The sequence below is a fragment of the Lynx canadensis genome, chromosome A2 (genome assembly GCF_007474595.2).
Source record: "Lynx canadensis isolate LIC74 chromosome A2, mLynCan4.pri.v2, whole genome shotgun sequence".
Lineage (NCBI taxonomy): Eukaryota > Metazoa > Chordata > Mammalia > Carnivora > Felidae > Lynx > Lynx canadensis.
Genome location: NC_044304.2, coordinates 68097525 through 68117001, shown reverse-complemented (window position 1 = coordinate 68117001; position 19477 = coordinate 68097525).

Genomic DNA, 19477 nt, shown 5'->3' with positions numbered 1-19477 from the left:
ATGGTGAATAATTCTTTTATATGCTGTTGAATTCGATTTGCTAGTATCTTATTGAGAATTTTTGCATCCATATTCATCAGGGATATTGGCCTGTAGTTCTCTTTTTTTACTGGGTCTCTGTCTGGTTTAGGAATCAAAGTAATACTGGCTTCATAGAATGAGTCTGGAAGTTTTCCTTCCCTTTCTATTTCTTGGAATAGCTTGAGAAGGATAGGTATTATCTCTGCTTTAAAGGTCTGGTAGAACTCCCCTGGGAAGCCATCTGGTCCTGGACTCTTATTTGTTGGGAGATTTTTGATAACCGATTCAATTTCTTCGCTGGTTATGGGTCTGTTCAAGCTTTCTATTTCCTCCTGATTGAGTTTTGGAAGAGTGTGGGTGTTCAGGAATGTGTCCATTTCTTCCAGGTTGTCCAGTTTGTTGGCATATAATTTTTCATAGTATTCCCTGATAATTGTTTGTATCTCTGAGGGATTGGTTGTAATAATTCCATTTTCATTCATGATTTTATCTATTTGGGTCATCTCCCTTTTCTTTTTGAGAAGCCTGGCTAGAGGTTTGTCAATTTTGTTTATTTTTTCAAAAAACCAACTCTTGGTTTCGTTGATCTGCTCTACAGTTTTTTTAGATTCTATATTGTTATTTCTGCTCTGATCTTTATTATTTCTCTTCTTCTGCTGGGTTTAGGCTGCCTTTGCTGTTCTGCTTCTATTTCCTTTAGGTGTGCTGTTAGATTTTGTATTTGGGATTTTTCTTGTTTCTTGAGATAGGCCTGGATTGCAATGTATTTTCCTCTCAGGACTGCCTTCGCTGCGTCCCAAAGCGTTTGGATTGTTGTATTTTCATTTTCGTTTGTTTCCATATATTTTTGATTTCTTCTCTAATTGCCTGGTTGACCCACTCATTCGTTAGTAGGGTGTTCTTTAACCTCCACGCTTTTGGAGGTTTTCCAGACTTTTTCCTGTGGTTGATTTCAAGCTTCATAGCATTGTGGTCTGAAAGTATGCATGGTATAATTTCAATTCTTGTAAACTTATGAAGGGCTGTTTTGTGACCCAGTATATGATCTATCTTGGAGAATGTTCCATGTGCACTCGAGAAGAAAGTATATTCTGTTGCTTTGGGATGCAGAGTTCTAAATAGATCTGTCAAGTCCATCTGATCCAATGTCTCATTCAGGGCCCTTGTTTCTTTATTGACTGTGTGTCTAGATGATCTATCCATTTCTGTAAGTGGGGTGTTAAAGTCCCCTGCAATTACCACATTCTTATCAATAAGGTTGCTTCTGTTTATGAGTAATTGTTTTATATACTTGGGGGCTCCGGTATTCGGCGCATAGACATTTATAATTGTTAGCTCTTCCTGATGGATAGACCCTGTAACTATTATATAATGTCCTTCTTCATCTCTTGTTACAGCCTTTAATTTAAAGTCTAGTTTGTCTGATATAAGTATGGCTACTCCAGCTTTCTTTTGGCTTCCAGTAGCATGATAAATAGTTCTCCATCCCCTCACTCTGAATCTAAAGGTGTCCTCAGGTCTAAAATGAGTCTCTTGTAGACAGCAAATAGATGGGTCTTGTTTTTTATCCATTCTGATACCCTATGTCTTTTGGTTGGCGCATTTAATCCGTTTACATTCAGTGTTATTATAGAAAGATACGGGTTTAGAGTCATTGTGATGTCTGTATGTTTTATGCTTGTAGTGATGTCTGTGGTACTTTGTCTCACAGGGTCCCCTTAGGATCTCTTGTAGGGCTGGTTTAGTGGTGACAAATTCCTTCAGTTTTGTTTGTTTGGGAAGACCTTTATCTCTCCTTCTATTCTAAATGACAGACTTGCTGGATAAAGGATTCTCGGCTGCATATTTTTGCTGTCTAGCACCCTGAAAATCTCGTGCCAATTCTTTCTGGCCTGCCAAGTTTCGAAAGAGAGATCAGTCACGAGTCTTATAGGTCTCCCTTTATATGTGAGGGCACGTTTACCCCTTGCTGCTTTCAGAATTTTCTCTTTATCCTTGTATTTTGCCAGTTTCACTATGATATGTCGTGCAGAAGATCGATTCAAGTTACGTCTGAAGGGAGTTCTCTGTGCCTCTTGGATTTCAATGCCTTTTTCCTTCCCCAGTTCAGGGAAGTTCTCAGCTATTATTTCTTCAAGTACCCCTTCAGCACCTTTCCCTCTCTCTTCCTCCTCTGGAATACCAATTATGCGTATATTATTTCTTTTTAGTGTATCACTTAGTTCTCTAATTTTCCCCTCATACTCCTGGATTTTTTTATCTCTCTTTTTCTCAGCTTCCTCTTTTTCCATAACTTTATCTTCTAGTTCACCTATTCTCTCCTCTGCCTCTTCCATCCGAGCTGTGGTGGTTTGCATTTTGTTTTGCATTTCCTTTAAAGCGTTTTTCAGCTCCTCGTGACTGTTCCTTAGTCCCTTGATCTCTGTAGCAAGAGATTCTCTGCTGTCCTGTATACTGTTTTCCAGCCCAGCGATTAATTTTATGACTATTATTCTAAATTCACTTTCTGTTATATTATTTAAATCCTTTTTGATCAGCTCATTAGCTGTTGTTATTTCCTGGAGATTCTTCTGAGGGGAATTCTTCCGCTTGGTCATTTTGGATAGTCCCTGGTGTGGTGAGGACCTGCAGGGCACTTCCCCTGTGCTGTGGTGTATAACTGGAGTTGATGGGCGGGGCCGCAGTCAGTCCTGATGTCTGCCCCCAGCCCACCGCTGGGGCCACAGTCAGACTGGTGTGTGCCTTCTCTTCCCCTCTCCTAGGGGCGGGATTCACTGTGGGGTGGCGTGGCCCGTCTGGGCTACTTGCACACTGCCAGGCTTGTGATGCTGGGGATCTGGCGTATTAGCTGGGGTGGGAAGGCAAGGTGCACGGCGGGAGGGGGGGCAGGCTTAGCTCGCTTCTCCTTAGGTGATCCACTTCAGGAGGGGCCCTGTGGCAGCCGGAGGGAGTCAGATCTGCTGCCGGAGGTTTGGCTCCGCAGAAGCACAGAGTTGGGCGTTTGCGCGGAGCGAGCAATTTCCCTGGCCGGAACCGGTTCCCTTTGGGATTTTGGCTGGGGGATGGGCGGGGGAGATGGCGCTGGTGAGCGCCTTTGTTCCCCGCCAAACTGAGCTCTGTCGTCCGGGGGCTCCGCAGCTCACCCTCCCTTTGTCCTCCAGCCTTCCCGCTTTCCGAGCAGAGCTGTTAACTTATGACCTCACAGACGTTAAGTCGCGCTTGCTGTTGGAACACAGTCCGTCAGGCCCCTCCGCTTTTGCAAGCCGGACTCGAGGGCTCTGCTTGGCTGGCGAGCCGCCCCTCCGCCCCGGCTCCCTCCCGCCAGTCGCCAGTCCGTGGAGCGCGCACCGCCTCGCCGCCCTTCCTACCCTCTTCCGTGGGCCTCTCGTCTGCACTTGGGTCCGGTGACTCCGTTCTGCTAATCCTCTGGCGGTTTTCTGGGTTTTTAGGCAGGTGTAGGTGGAATCTAAGTGATCAGCAGGACGCGCGGTGAGCCCAGCGTCCTCCTACGCCGCCATCTTCCATCCCAAAAGAAGTATTTTTTTAGTCAATATGTAAAGTTGAGTTTCACAAGTCATATGGGGTTTTATGATGAGTCAGGCTATATCACAGGAAATGACCATTTATTCAACAAAAAAAATAAAATATTCTAGTGGACAATAGATTCTAGTTAACATTGATTTACTCTATGTGAAATCATGACTGATTTTCAGTCCTACAGATGCAACATAATTTAACCATTTTGCTGGTAAAGAAGGCACTTGTCCTCTCATCTTATTTTAGTGTCCTCTTGTCAGCCCAGGGGTCATTGTTTTTTCAAGAGATTGAGGTATTTTAAAAAGTGGAACCAACCATGAATTGAAGGCCAAATTAAACAAAATAAGAGATGATGACATATGAATGCATTCAAAGGCTTGGTCCATATATAATATATTATATATATATATATATTTAATTTGAAGACTATTGAAATGCTATAAGTAATTTTTGCAGATTAACTTTTAGAAGGGGGATAGAAGATGATAACTGGTAACTGGTATTCCAGTGATCAGAAGTGAAAGGATTATTGCAAAAATTAAGCTTGACATTAAGACTAGAAGAATAGTTAATGAACTACTAAGGAGTGTCAGGCCTATCGTAAAAGGGGTTCTGGTTCACTAATAACTTATGTTACACTAAGCTTGCATTCTGGCAATATCATTTGCCTGCTAAACAATGAAAATGTGCAATGGAATGTTTGGAAGACAGTCTGAAAGTAAATTATATTTCTGTGGAAATGAGGAAGAACTATGGCCTTGCTGATGGTTCAATTAGGGGAGTTTATCATCAATTTTGTCATGGAAGAGAACTTTGATGTCAACCTGTCTTCTTAGGCCTTTTTTTTCCCCCAATGAACTGGATGAAAATATATTTGGTAGTCTTAACAGTTATGTTCATTGTTTAATGATATGTGAAGAGTCCCAGTTTAGGGTGACTGAACGAAAAACTCATAAAATCTTGGGGAGCTATAACATTGGATTAAATCTAGTAAAAAATGTAAATAGTACTACAGATGAACATCAAACTAAGTGTACAAAACAAGATGGCCAGGTCACTTGATTTAATAATAGAACTTACAGAAAAAAAATTGTGGAAGAAACAGTAAAGAAAATAAGGTCAAGAGAACAATATAGCTGCTAAAAGTAGCTACTCCCACTGATGCAAGTATAAAATAATCCGAATTTAGTATTCTGTAGGTAGTTGCAAATCTCTATACCTGGAATTTGATTTTCTGTTTCCAATACTACTCTTTGAAGAAAATATTAATCCTAGAATATGATTAGAAACACAAAGCCAGGATAGTAAAGGATCTGGGTGTATCCAGCTTGGAAAAGGATGTGGGCAGAAAATTAGAAAAGTAGGTTGTTAGAACTCCACCATGTAGAAAAGGCTGTGTTTATCCCCAAGGGATAGCATTGGATCAATGACCAGCCTCTACAGAAAATAGACCTCAAGAATTAATCAAGCCAGATCTAATCCAACACTGAAGGGACTCCAGAAACAATGATTTGCTTGTAATTGGAATTGTATAAAAGTAATCAGAAGAGTTCAAGGGTGGAGGGGGCGGGATTTAGAAGTGATTATCTTGAAAGGAAGTGGGAGATGTCGCCCATCACTCTTAAGGACTTTACAGCCCTTACAAAATTAGAAAATGGATATCTAATTGTGCATATGTAGGGATTGGATTATGAAACCCTAGGAGTTCGCTGTCTCCTCCAAATAGGAGTTTTTCCTGATACATCTACACAAGATACAAATGCACTTTGTTCAGAACGATGATCTTCTGGAAGCTTGCCTACGCCTCTGACGTGGCTCCTATAATCAAATATTAAGTTACTTTAATGTTTCTATAAAGTTTAATACTTTTGATTTTAGGACGAATTGTGAAATTCATCATATTGTGATTTGATAAATATGGATACACATAGATATATAAATATTATGTTTCTGGTTATGTTTGATAGATAAATCATTAAATATCCAAGAATGATTTAGAGTAGTCATCTCTTTTTTGTTTTGTTTTGTTTTGTTTTACCTTAGGAAAAGTTTTTACTCTTAAAGTATTTACTATGATAAGATATGGTAGAAGGAGAGAAGATGGTTTAGATTTTCCAAGAATTAGAAACACAACCCCCCTTTTTTGTTCACCAGCCTCATATGGTTCAAAACCTCATACTCAGTGCCATTTTGTCTGAATGAAGTCCAATTTCATATGGAAACAATCTCATTCTTCTAAAATGAGGCAAAGAACATTGCTCACTGTCTCACCATGCGTACCCTCCTTTTATCTACCTCTGTAACTCTGCACGTAACATGAGCAAGGCTTTGAGTGGCTTTATGAAGTTACGCACATATTTTCGGAATTTATTTTTCCCTTAGCAGTGTTGTGGGCTCCAATGACGGCTCCAAAAGAGATGTCCACCTAGAATCTATTTGGAACAAGGGTCTGTGGACATATTTAATTCAAGATAGCAAGATGAAAGCCTTGGATTGCCTGGTGGCTCTAAATCAGTGATACATGTCCTTAGTAAAAAAGAAGAGTTAGATTATATGAAGAGGGAGGCAGAGATTGGGGGAAATCCAGATCTTGGGAAAATCTGGAGCCACAAGCTGGAAGAGGTAAGGGATGCTTCTCTTAGAGACTCCAGGAGGAGTGTGGGCAGACTTCTTATTCTCAGACTTGTGGCTGACAGAACCATGAGGAAATACATTTCTGTTATTGTAACCACGTGGTAATTATTACAGTAACTTGAGGAAACTAACAACTCCATTGTTTGTATTTGACCAGAATCTTACTTTAAAATATGAAGATTTTGGGAGCACCTGGGGGCTTAGTCGGTGGGGCATCCGACTTCGGCTCAGGAAATGATCTTGTGGTTCGTGAGCTCAAGCCTCTCATCAGGCTCTGTGCTGACAGCTCAGAGCCTAGAGCCTGCTTCCTATTCTATGTCTCCCGTCTCTCTCTTCCCTTCCCTCACTCGCACTGTGTCTCCCTCTCTCTCCTTCTTTCAAAAATAAACAAACATTAAAAAAAATTCTTCAAAAATATGAAGAATCTATATCCATGGATAAAAGAGAGAGACAGAGAGACAGAGAGAGACAAAGGACAGAGAGACAGAGAGACAGAGAGAGAAAGAAAAGAGAAATCAGCCCGAAATTTAAGTTTCCTGAGGCAAGTAACTAATTGTACTGTAAAGTCAGGAGGTAGGAATTAGTTAGAAACTATGGAAAAGCTCTTTGGTCTCCTTACGAGATAGGGAGCTGCCCAGTGGCTTTCAAAACTTGACTCGTGATTTTTTTTTCTAATTTTATTTTTTACTTTTGTTTATTTTGAGAGAAAGAGACAGAACACAAGTCAGGGAGGAGCAGAGAGAGAAGGAGACACAGATCCAAGCAGGTCCAGACCCTGAGCTGTCAGCACAGAGCCCATGCGGGGCTCAAACCCATGAACCCTGAGATTACGACCTTAGCCGAAGTCAGACACTTAACAACTGAGCCAACCAGGTGCCCCCCCCCCCCTTTTTTTTAATGATGGATGATTGTAACTGCTTCTTTCTAAAACAACTTAAGGACAGTAAGTGGGAAGTATGTAAAAAAAAAGTTTAGTAATCCCACTTCTGGTCCTGGATAGCAAACATGCAGCCTTCCCTGGGAGTTTACTTAGTGTGCAAGGATATATCAGCTATTTTTAAATCCAATTTTTAGGTAAAGCAAGTGAAATGCAGATTGGTTAAAAGAAGACACTTCAGGCATGTTGCCATTGAAAGAAAGAAAGAAAGAAAATAAGAAAGAAAGAAAGAAAGAAAGACTAGGCAGGCCTAAGTGTTCCCACCCTGTGGCCAGTAATCTATCACACCGCTGCCACGTCCCTTTAAATATTAAAATGATGAAATATGGAGTAGACACACCATGGAAATAAAATTGGCTCTAACAGTGGGAGAGGAATGGAAATTAGTCTAGAGACATTTACAAATTTTGTCAGGCATGCTGATTGTCCAAATGAGATTGAAGGCCATTAATTTACAAGCATACCCAGCTAGAAAGTAGAGGGTATAGACTAATCCTAGCTTGGGTTTTGAAGAGAAACATATGGCAAATTTGAAGTTGAATTATTACTAATGCTCACAGAGACTCTCAAACATAATAGCATCAGAACTTTATGTTCAAGACTTATTACTAGATCAAGGCTGCTAGATCAAAGATTTTATATCTTTAAATAGTTTTTCCTTAAAAAAATTAAATGAAAATACATGATTTCAGCATAATTTAGATAATATAATTAGGGTATGGATATTCTCTTTTTAACGGATACACAAATTGTATTTTCAGAAAATTATATGCCACTGATGTTATATGATTTATTAACTGACAATATAACCCACCCACTCTAGAGAATTTGATGTATTTTTTTTCCAAGTTTTTATTTAAATCCCAATTAGTTAACATAACAGCGTAATATTAGCTTCAGGTATAGAATTCTGTGATTCAACACTTACATGACATAGGGTATAGATATTCTTATACGTTTTGTTTCTACAAATAAATTTTAGAATCAGTGTCTCAGGTTTCATCATATATAACCAATATTGAGAAGCCTGGGTTCTTAAATCAGTTAAGTGTCCAACTCTTGATTTCAGCTCAGGTCATGATCTCACAGTTCTTGAGTTCAAGCCCCACTTCGGACTCTGCAAATATAGGTGGCGAATGCTTGGGATTTTCTCTCCCTCTCTCTGCCCCTCCCCCACACCTGCAGGTGAGCAAGCTCTCTTTTTCTCTCTCTCAAAATAAACAAACATGAAAAAAATAAGATTGGGATGGAACTGTATTTATAGATCAATATCTTTTTTCGCTTCTTAAGAATATTCACCGAAAAACATAAGTAGATTTTGAATTTTATCGAATCGCTTTTTTACAATTATCACTATGGACATTTCAATCTTTTCTTCGGTCGTGTAATGGTTTGATAAACTGGTAGAGAACATTTGCCTTGGCAATATATTCCTGGATCAGAATAGCTAACTTTAAAAAAATGTACTTATGGTCACACGAAAAATGAATATATATATTCCTGTGGTTATATATATATATTATATACACACATATATACACACTAATGTTTATTTATATATACTAATATATATATTTTTATTACTAATGTTTATATATACTAATGTTTATTTATTTTTGAGAGAAAGAGTGTGCATGTACACGCAAAAGAGACGCGGGGGGGTGGACAGAGGATCTGAAATCGACTCTGAGCTGACAGCAGAGAGCCTGATGTGGGGCTTGAACTCAGGAACTGTGAAATCATGACCTGAGCCCAACTTGGACACTTAACCAACTAAGCTACCCAGGAACCTCTCTATATTTGTTTTAATTTAGTATCAGAGCTTTTCTGGATTTATAAAATGACAATTTCTATAGTCAACAATCTTTCTGACTTTTTTAGAAACTTGGTTATATGTATGTTAGAAAGAATTTATAAATAAAGCCATTTAGGATTAGAGCTTCTATGAAGGTAATTCAAGAGCAATTATAATTTCTTTCCTTTTCACACTGGATTTAAAAAACTTTCATGCAATTTTTATCATAAAAAGTGATAACAATTCACTTTTGTTGGTAGTTTCAAAATGATTAGCATGTACATGTATTTCCTATGTGCTGTCCTCATTTAAAACAAACTAAAAGAAGTCTTTCCCCTGCAACAGAATCCTTATTTTTTTCTTAGTAAATACTTCTGTTTTATTTCTTTATTTTTAATGAACTATTTCCCTAGGAGATTGTCTATATTTTATTTTATTTTTTGGAAGTTTCTATATTTTAAACTAAAGTGTCTGAAATTCTGTTTTTTTCAAATCTTCGTTGCGGTTATATAAGCTTCAACAGTATTTATTTTTATTTATTTCCAATTTTTGATTTTTTTTTTAAATTTTTTTTTTCAACGTTTATTTATTTTTGGGACAGAGAGAGACAGAGCATGAACGGGGGAGGGGCAGAGAGAGAGGGAGACACAGAATCGGAAACAGGCTCCAGGCTCCGAGCCATCAGCCCGGAGCCGGACGCGGGGCTCGAACTCACGGACCGCGAGATCGTGACCTGGCTGAAGTCGGCCGCTTAACCGACTGCACCACCCAGGCGCCCCTCCAATTTTTGATTTTTTAAAGAAAATTATTTAATTCTCAGGGTTTCTACATGTGATCACATACTTGTTTGTTTCATCAGTACTAATGAGTAATACTGTTGTTATATTTTAAGTATTCTGTAGGGGCACCTGAGTGGCTCAGTCGGTTCAGTGTCCGACTTCGGCTCAGGTCATGATCTCACAGTTCGTGGATTCAAGCCCCGTGTCTGGCTCTGTGATGACAGCTAATAGCCTGGAGCCTGCTTTGGATTCTGTGTCTCCCTCTCTCTCTGTCCCTCCCCACTCACACTCTGTCTCTCTCTCAAAAACACATAAACATTAAAAAAAAAATTTAAAGAAAGTATTCTGTAGATAAAATTTAAAGCTTCTCAACTAAACTTATTCAGATGGACATTTTATTAACTTCCAATATGTTGAAATAATTTTGTTCAAATTTTTAAAATGCATTATTATTCCAGTGACAAATATGAGCTTTGAATGATGACTCTGCATTTGGGCTCTGATGTCTGGGTAATGAACTCACTTCCATTTATTATTTTATACAATTCTTGACATATATTTAGCGGTTATTATCTATATTATTGCTTTCATTACTCCCAAAGAATGTTATCTGCATTTTAAAATATCTCAAACTTGGGGCGCCTGGGTGGCACAGTCGGTTAAGCGTCCGACTTCAGCCAGGTCACGATCTCGCGGTCCGTGAGTTCGAGCCCCGCGTCAGGCTCTGGGCTGACGGCTCAGAGCCTGGAGCCTGTTTTCCGATTCTGTGTCTCCCTCTCTCTCTGCCCCTCCCCCGTTCATGCTCTGTCTCTCTCTGTCCCAAAAATAATAAACGTTGGGAAAAAAATTAAAAAAAAATAAATAAAATATCTCAAACTTATTGACGTTGGATTTGTGGTCCAGAGGTATAACACATATTTAATATTTCAGGGGCACTGGCTATAAACGCATATCGTATTTGTTAGAGTAGAAACTGATTGATTTTTAAAATATACTAACACTTTTTCTTTGAAATCTTCACTTTTCATTTAAAAAAATCTCATCATGAAAACAGGAGAGGTGTAGAGATTCTCCCACTAAATTCTTTTTCTTTAGGTTGTTCATTTATATGATCTTCACGATGAATTAAATTTCTCCCATTATTTTGCCACTCTTGTTATTTCATTCTGTATTCTGTAGTTCAAAACTCCCATAATAATATTATATATATGAAAAAGTATACCTAATATTTACTGTAATATGTACTGTTACAGAATAATTTGTATCTTATTTCATGCCATTTCTCTGGCCTCCAACATATTCACAACTGACATGATGCAGTAGCCTAACAAATTTAACAAGAAATTCTTTATTAAGTGAGGGAGTTTAAAAATATGTATATTTAAAACCACTTGCCTTGAAGTAACATGATTGGCATATTTTGTTCATTACTAATGCTGAGGAGAAGGTAAATAACATCCAATTTCACAGTGAAATATAGGCTATGAACATGAAACTCACTCTAATTGAATTAATTGAAAATTATAGTTGGAATAAATATGTACTAACATAATGCTACTGCTTGTACTGCTAACTATTTCAAATATATTTTCTCAATTCAACATCTGTTTTTTTTAAGTGTGCTGACTAAGTATCATTTTCAAATACCAGAAAGACCCAAATTGCTATTAAATTATAGAGAAAGTATGTCCTATTTGACAGTTTCCCCTTGTGAGATAGAATTACATTTTCTGTCTAATGAACATTACTGATTTAAAGAAAGTCTTTACAAGATGTGCTATCATTAACATGAAAGATTATGATTTGAGTAGAACATTCTTAAAGATTGTTATCATTACAAACAAAGATTCAATATCTGCTTCATTAGCAAGTGATTTAATTTGACTTAAGGAAAAGACAAAATGAAATCGCTTTCTTGAGCTTAGTCAGGAGCAGTGTGGGTGACAGGGTGTAGAATTACATGAATCAGAGATGATCAGAGTACAATTGGGCCATGACTTTAAGTATCCTGCCAAACTTGTTTCTAATTACTTGCTGTGGCAAATTTAGAACTAAGCACACAATAACATTGCAATTATAGCTAGATGAGTTGGAATGCATATTGTTGATAATTTACAAATGATTTTTATTTATGAAGAGTGTAGTAAAGTGGCTTGTACTGGGTGGGCTTCGTTCAGGAATCACACGTTGTAATTACTCGTCTTCATATTTAGTCTCATTTTAAGCTTAAACATCCAGACCATTTTAATTATCAGCATGCAAAAACTGAACCTTTTCCTCATCCAAGGCAGTTTGAGCTTAATTTGTCAGTATAAAGAGGGCATATTTATCTCAACTGTTGCTTTTGTATTTTATTTATTGAAATTCCTAAGGAAGAAAAAAAAATCTCTATTAAGAGGCCTGAGACAAAAGTGGGCTCAACTGAGATTTCCTGCTAAAATCTTAGTATTCAGACTTGCCAGAGCAGACAGGCAAAATCTTTCTTAGAGAACAATGTCCATTTGGGGACAAAGTGTCATGGGATCTTTGGGTAGCATCTTGAGGGGGCACCTGGGTGGCTCCGTGGTTAAGCAACCGACTCTTGAGTTTGGCTCAGGTCGTGATCTCACGGTTCCTGAGACCAAGCCCCACGTTGGGCTCCACACTGACAGTACCCTGACAATGTGGGAGCCCACTTGGGATTCTCTCTCTCTGCCCCTCCCTGCTCATGGGTGCACATGATCTCTTTCTCTCAAAATAATAAACTTAAAAAAAATGCTTTGGAACTCTGATCTGCTTGATTGCATGAAAACCGACACAATTACAAAACCTTTCTGAATTTTGAACCTCTTACCCCTTGCAACCGTACTTAGCATACTCAGTAAGTGCCCTCCAAACCCATTTGGAAACATAAGCAGGGAAATACTAAGTGTGTGACTGGTAGGGATGAGGCATCCTCCTCTCAGAGCCCTAGAAGAACTTCACAGTCCTGGAGCTGCCTTGGGACAGTTTACCCCATCAAATAGGCGGAAAGGCAGAACATGATCATGTTCTCCCCAACTCACCCACTGCTGCAGAGCTGTTCTATAAAAACAAACAACTGGAAGGGCTCAGCCAAGGAGTCTTGGAATCCCATCTTCTACTTGTGTGGATTTCAGATGCCTTAGAAATGATACAAGATTAAAGTGTAAAAGACTGAGTAAGATATAAATATTCCTCCGAAACAGTTACACAGTTGCAGAAAACAAGAAACGATGAATTTTGTACAGATTAACTTAGCTATCTTGGGAGATAATTAACAGATATGCATTTTGATTTTATCAAACGTATATTGTACCCAAGCTGGAGGAATGGGTCGGAAGTGTGAAAGCAACGCATTTATGATTCATTCGTTTGAGCTCCGCACATTGCTATGCTATGGGGATAAATTTTGTAACAGGAAAACATAGATACTTTTTTTTTTTAATTAGAATGTTGTTGTGTAATCATGAAAGTGTTGTAGCAAGCACTTTGTTTGGAGGAAAAATTATTCTTGAGAGTAATGCATCATTGAAACTGTGCAGGGTATTGAGGTCAATTGTTGTTGTATTTGCCTAGTCATTCAGTTAATCAAAGAACATACTGATTGTCTGAAACGATGTGGTACAAGGATTGAAACCATGAGTACAGTTCTGTCTTGGGGCGACCTTCCATTCCCCATGGGACAATCAGTAGCTACAATCAATAGAAATTGAAATGTAGCAATAATGAAAGAGAAGTGTCCCAGGGATGCATATGTGCTAAACTGAAGGAACCCGAGACCAAAGTTTAAGTCCAAAAGGCAAGGTAAGCATCATTTCAGAAATATTCCATGCCAGATCTTAAAAAAAAAAAAAAAAAAAAAAGATCCATTAACGAATGCTGTCATTTTTAAGTTTATGGCTTGTCCTTCAGTTTTATTGAGGAGATAAGAAAGGAAAATGGCTGTGAATTAAAAATTCAGCATGGAGATTATACAAGAATGTGGGACTTGTGCCCTTTGATATAGCACACTTTATCAAGCACACAAAAATCACAGCACAGTTTTTGTTGCTTGGTTGCTTGGTTGATGTGTTTGTTTTCAGGCCAAATTGAATTCCAGGCAATAGCATCGAGAACACTGGGCTATTTCTATTGTAAAACACAGTCCACTGGGAGGTTATCTATGGGAAATTATAACAGAAAATATGGATTTGAGGTTTGGTTTGTAATCCATAAAAGGCATGAAGCTCTTCCTGGAAAATGTATATAAACATATACCATTCGCATAAGAATGTAGAAATATGATGTTGCACACAATTTTTCGGAGGACACACAAAATAAATAATTATCAAGAAAACAGTAAAAAAAAAAAAAGTTTCCAAAATACCTAACAAAGAATATGTATAAAGTACAGGAAAATTTTTATTTTTGAAAAGAAAATATCTTATGTCTGAATGTTTATATCTTTGCCTGAATATTGGAACAGTGAAAAATTTTACAAACTAACATTACAACAAAAACTTAAGAAAATCTATTGAGATTTCATAAGATAGCAGTGTTAACAAGAAGAATGCGAAAAATGCCCAATTTTAAAAGGAAAATAAATTGATAAGATGAAAATGTGAAAAAACGAGAAAATGAACTTTTACTAGTTTTTGAGGGTGTACTATGTGCTTAAGTACTTAAGTACTTATTAGCACATTTATTCTTTTTTTTTTAAGTTTATTTATTTATTTTGAGAGAGACAGAGACAGCATGGGGAGGGGAGGGGAAGAGGGAGAGGGAGACAGGATCCCCAGCAGGCTCCGCACTGTCAGCGCAGAGCCCCACGTTGGGGCTTGAACTCACTAACTGTGAGATCAGGACCTGCACCAAACCCAAGAGCCAGTCGCTTAACTGATGAAGCCACCCAGGTGCCCATAATACATTTATTCTTCACAAAAATCTGTGAGGCTGATCAAGAAATTGAGACATGGAGAAGTCTCACAATAGAAATGAATTTGTCTGAGTTGTCAACACGGATAATCTGCACCTGAACCAATGCAGTATCCAGTATTTATACCCCCTTTATGTATAGAACCACAGTAACTAAGTGGAAACCACACAACCAATAGCAGGTGATAGAAAAAGTATTCCTGAAACAGAATTGCTGGTATACAACCACACTTTGTATATAAAATGAAGTGTCACGCATAAATCAGTGTTATTGGGGCACCGTAAGGACACAACGATGGATCAGAGTACTCCTCAATAATAGACACTACTAGTCCCTCTAATCTTCTCATGGTTTCTGATCTCCGTGTTTAAGACAACGTTCTCAGAAGGACCTACAAAGATCTAAGTCATCTGGCCCACTGTCAGACTCCATGAGTTTTCTTCCCAGGATCCACTTGCTGTCTTTCCTTTTTAGGAACAGAACCCCCGAGGGTTTCACTGGGCACATGGAAATCCCATCTGGGATTACAGTTCTCAGACTCCCAATATAGCCGGAATAGCTGTGTGGTTAAGTTTTAGCCACACTGCGCAAGAGCACACAATGTGTGAAATATCAGCTCATGGACGCTAAAAGCTAATTTATTGCTTCCTACTTCTATTCTTTCTCACTTCTCTGTAGGCTTGGAAACTTGGAATAGGGACCTGGGGCTGGTGACCCGCTTTGATCATGAAATGAGAACAAGGCTTTAAAAAATAACGAAACAATATGATAGCAGGAAACTGGGTATTGGATCAACCTGTGATTAAGTGCTGCGTACCCCTCTGAAGCACCTGCCTGTGTTTGCACAGTTATGTGCAAGAACAATAAATGTCTACTATGTGTGAGCCACTATTTTGTTGTTGTTGTTCTGTTTGTTGCAACATATATCCTAATTTGTAATAGTTTCTTTGCTACCTTTGCAATCACCTCTCTACATTTTTTCTGGAGCAGCTGACTCTTGGTTTTGGCTCAGGTCATGATCTCACAGTTTGTGGGTTTAAGCTCCACATTGGGTTCTCTGATGTCAGTGCAGAGCCTGCTTGAGATTCATTCTCTCTCTCTCTCTCTCTCTCTCTCTCTCTCTCTCTGCCCCTCTCTGCGTGCTCTCTCTCAAAATAAAAGTAAATAAACTTTAAGTAAATAAGTAGATAAATATTAAATAAACATGGAGATTTTCTGACTAACTTAGATATACCATTCCACATCTCCCTAACTTCTGATTTTTCTCTGGACTCTCTCTACCATTGTGCATTGTCTATATTGTTCTAATAAAAATAAAAATCTTTCCTTTTTAAAGGTGCACACGAGACTGTCACAAAATCAATCATGTAAGATCACTAAAACATCAGTAAGATACATGAAGTTAAAAATATTATAAGCAATATTTTCTGTTAAAATTTTTAAAAATGAGAAATTAAACAGAATATGAATGAAAATTTTACAAAAGAAGTCAAATACATTAAAAAATCATGGGGGCGCCTGGGTGGCTCAGTTGGTTAAGCGTCTGACTTCAGCTCAGGTCACGATCTCACGGTCCATGAGCTCGAGCCCCGCGTCGGGCTCTGGGCTGACGGCTTGGAGCCTGGAGCCTGTTTCCGATTCTGTGTCTCCCTCTCTCTGACCCTCCCCCGTTAATGCTCTGTCTCTCTCTGTCTCAAAAATAAATAAACGTTAAAAAAAAATCTAAAAAAAATCATGTTTTTTTCTACAGAAATCAAATAATGTTAAACTAGAAATATTTTCATCAATAAAACTACTTAAATTGTTCTTTTTTTTTTTTTTTTTTTTTTTTTTTTTTTTAATGCTGAAATAGCCAAAAGGGCCAATGTATGTAATGCTTGTGGGAGCTTAATTTGCTATGGACTTTGAGAAAAGCAATTTGACAATATTTATCTGGATCATTAAAAATGTTTATATACTCTAGACCATTAGTCCTGCTTCTGTAATTATTTTTTAAATAAAATGATCTACAAGGTAATGAAAAGTTGGTATATAAAGACATTTATTGCACCACTGTGGTAATATGGACAAAATAAAAATATACAAGATATTTATTGATTGGGCATCTTATGAGGCTGCTCTGAACTGATGGAATAGTATAAAACTTCTAAAATAACAACTTTTAGGTATAACTCAGTTATCAAATAATAATTTTTAATAATAATAACATAATTTTTTTCCTATGTTAAATAAATGACATAGTGTAGGTAAAGTATCTATATTTGCCCGTCCATATATAGAAATACTGATTGGAAGGAAAATTTGTTTCACCTAAGACAGAAGTGTCGGAAAAAAAAAATAATCTATTTGAGACTGGGAATGATGTATAGTAATAATGTGTAGAAACAGCTCTAATAGTTCTGGAGAACATAACTTGCCACCTGTAGGAAACCGGCTGTACTGTATGAACATTCTTGCAACTGAGAAGTGCGGGTATAGCTAGGAGCAGAGGTGATACTCCACCAAATGGAGTAGAATGTGCCTCTAAGACGAAATCATAAAGACAGGATTTCCAGTTCCTGGATGCATATCCTGCAGCTCATATCCTAAGCATGGAATGTGCAATAAAATGTAAAATAAGGTGCATGGTACTGTAGTATTCACTCTCTCCCTGAGGAACAGTCAGATAAAGAGTGTGGGAAGATTTGGTGCAGTGGATAAAAATGGGATACAAAGCAAGGAATTGCATACTAGTAGTTATTCCATTAGCAAAGAGTGCACATGCTACTTGGGTTTCATAGACTTTTCTCACTCTGTGGCCAAAGACTGTTATACATAAACTAGGTATACCTTGCATCTACACTGCACAGGGTCAGATCCTAAGAGGAGAGACCCAAACAGAGATACAACCCTAGAGGTCTAGAGAGGACTGCCAGTAAATATTCAGCAAATACCAATCATTAACATACATGTGAAGAAATTACGCAAGTTCAGGGAAAGAATCATCTGAAAGGATTTGAGGGAACGATACTGAGAATTCACACAGAGCCAGGAATAGTATCAATCTGTAAAAAAAAAAAAAAAAAAAAAAAAAAAAAAAAAAAAAAAAAGAAAAGAAAAAAGAAGAAAAAAAAAAAGCTTAAGATTCCCAGTGTAGTTGAAAGAATACTTGGAAAGGTCTTGCCTCAGTGGTGGGGAAAACACTCCTGTAGACCTACCAAATGAATCTTAAAAACAAATATAAGAGTCCACTTGTCTCCAAGTACCTTACCTATGTCTCAAAACCAAAGTTCAAGATATGTATAGGACTGAAGAAATATATAGCATCCAACAAGTTAACTTCACATGTGACATCCAGTTACAGATTACCAGACTTTAAGGTAGCAGAACAATACAACTCTACCAGAAGAAGAACAAAACCGTCTAAAGGATCTAATAACTGGCAAAGATACTAGAATTGGCCAGATGTAGACAATGGAGGCAGTTTAACACTTGCATCCCATTTGGTTCTGAATGTGTTTCAAGATCATGAAAGATACTAAACAGAACCCAAAAGGGACATGTGAGGGGAAAACTACAATGTCTGAAAAAAAAAATGCACTGGGTTGAAATTAAAGCAGTTGAGGACATTGCAAAAGTAAACATTAGAGAATTTGAAATTATGGCAATGGAAACTATCAACAATAAAACACAGGGAGAAAAAACTATTTACAAAAATTAAAGGAGCATTAGTTATACTATGGAACTTCAAGCACCTTAAATATATATGTAATTAGATTCCCTGAAGGACATAGGTAGGCAGAAAAATATTCAAAGAAATAACAGCTAAAAGATTTCCAATTTGGTGGAAAATTGTGAATGGTAATGTCGAAGAATCTCAAAAAAACCCCCAACACAGGAAACATGAAGAAAAACTATACCAAACTATACCAAAGCATAATAGGAAAATAGCTTCAAAAGCGATCATAGAAAATGTGAAATCTTCCAGAAGAAGAAGAAGAAAGAAGGCATGTTATGTACAGATTAATGATGGTACAAACATAAACATGATAGCATATTTCTCTTCAGAGTGTATGTAAGTAAAAAGACATTACACTATTGAAAGAAAAAAATAAGAAATAAACAAACAAATAAATAAATAATAAAATAGAATAGGTCAACCTAAAATTTGTGCACCAGGCAAAAATATGTTTCATTAAATTTTTTTTTTTTTTGCTTTTTCTGACACATGAAAGCTGAAAGACTATATAACTAGCAGAACTGGACTAAACAATCAAGAAACACACCAAAAAGATCTATTAGGGTAGTTTGCCAGGCAAAAGGGAAATCACAGCAGGTAGGAGACTAGATGTACACAACGAATGAATAGCATTAGCAGTGATAACTGTGTGGTAAATGTGGTACAGTATTTATCAAGCAATTGTTGTAAGACAGAAGTAATGTAAGGCCTAAATATTATTATGTTGTTATACTGTATGTATGTCAAGTGGTAGTTACCACTTGAGCATAGTGATATAACCCTAAAGCACAATCAAAGTAACACTAGAAAATCTTATACCTAATGTGAGGTGTAAAAAACTTAACTTCCCACAAAAAGTGTTTGGCCTCTGCCCCCTGACAATCTTTGTGTTATAGCCTTGGGCTAATGAGAGAGTAATGATGTGATTTAGGTGTGGGGGCAAGCCACACCATAGTACAACATTAATGTGATTTAAAGGGTAGGGAATTTGAGTCACATGTATCTGTGAATGAGATCAGCCATGTGGGCATCCAATCAATTATACCTACCCAATAAAACCCCAATAAAAACTCTGAACATGGAGGTTCAGGTGAGCTACCCTGTAAACAACACGCTGGGTATGTAATTCCCCACATGACAC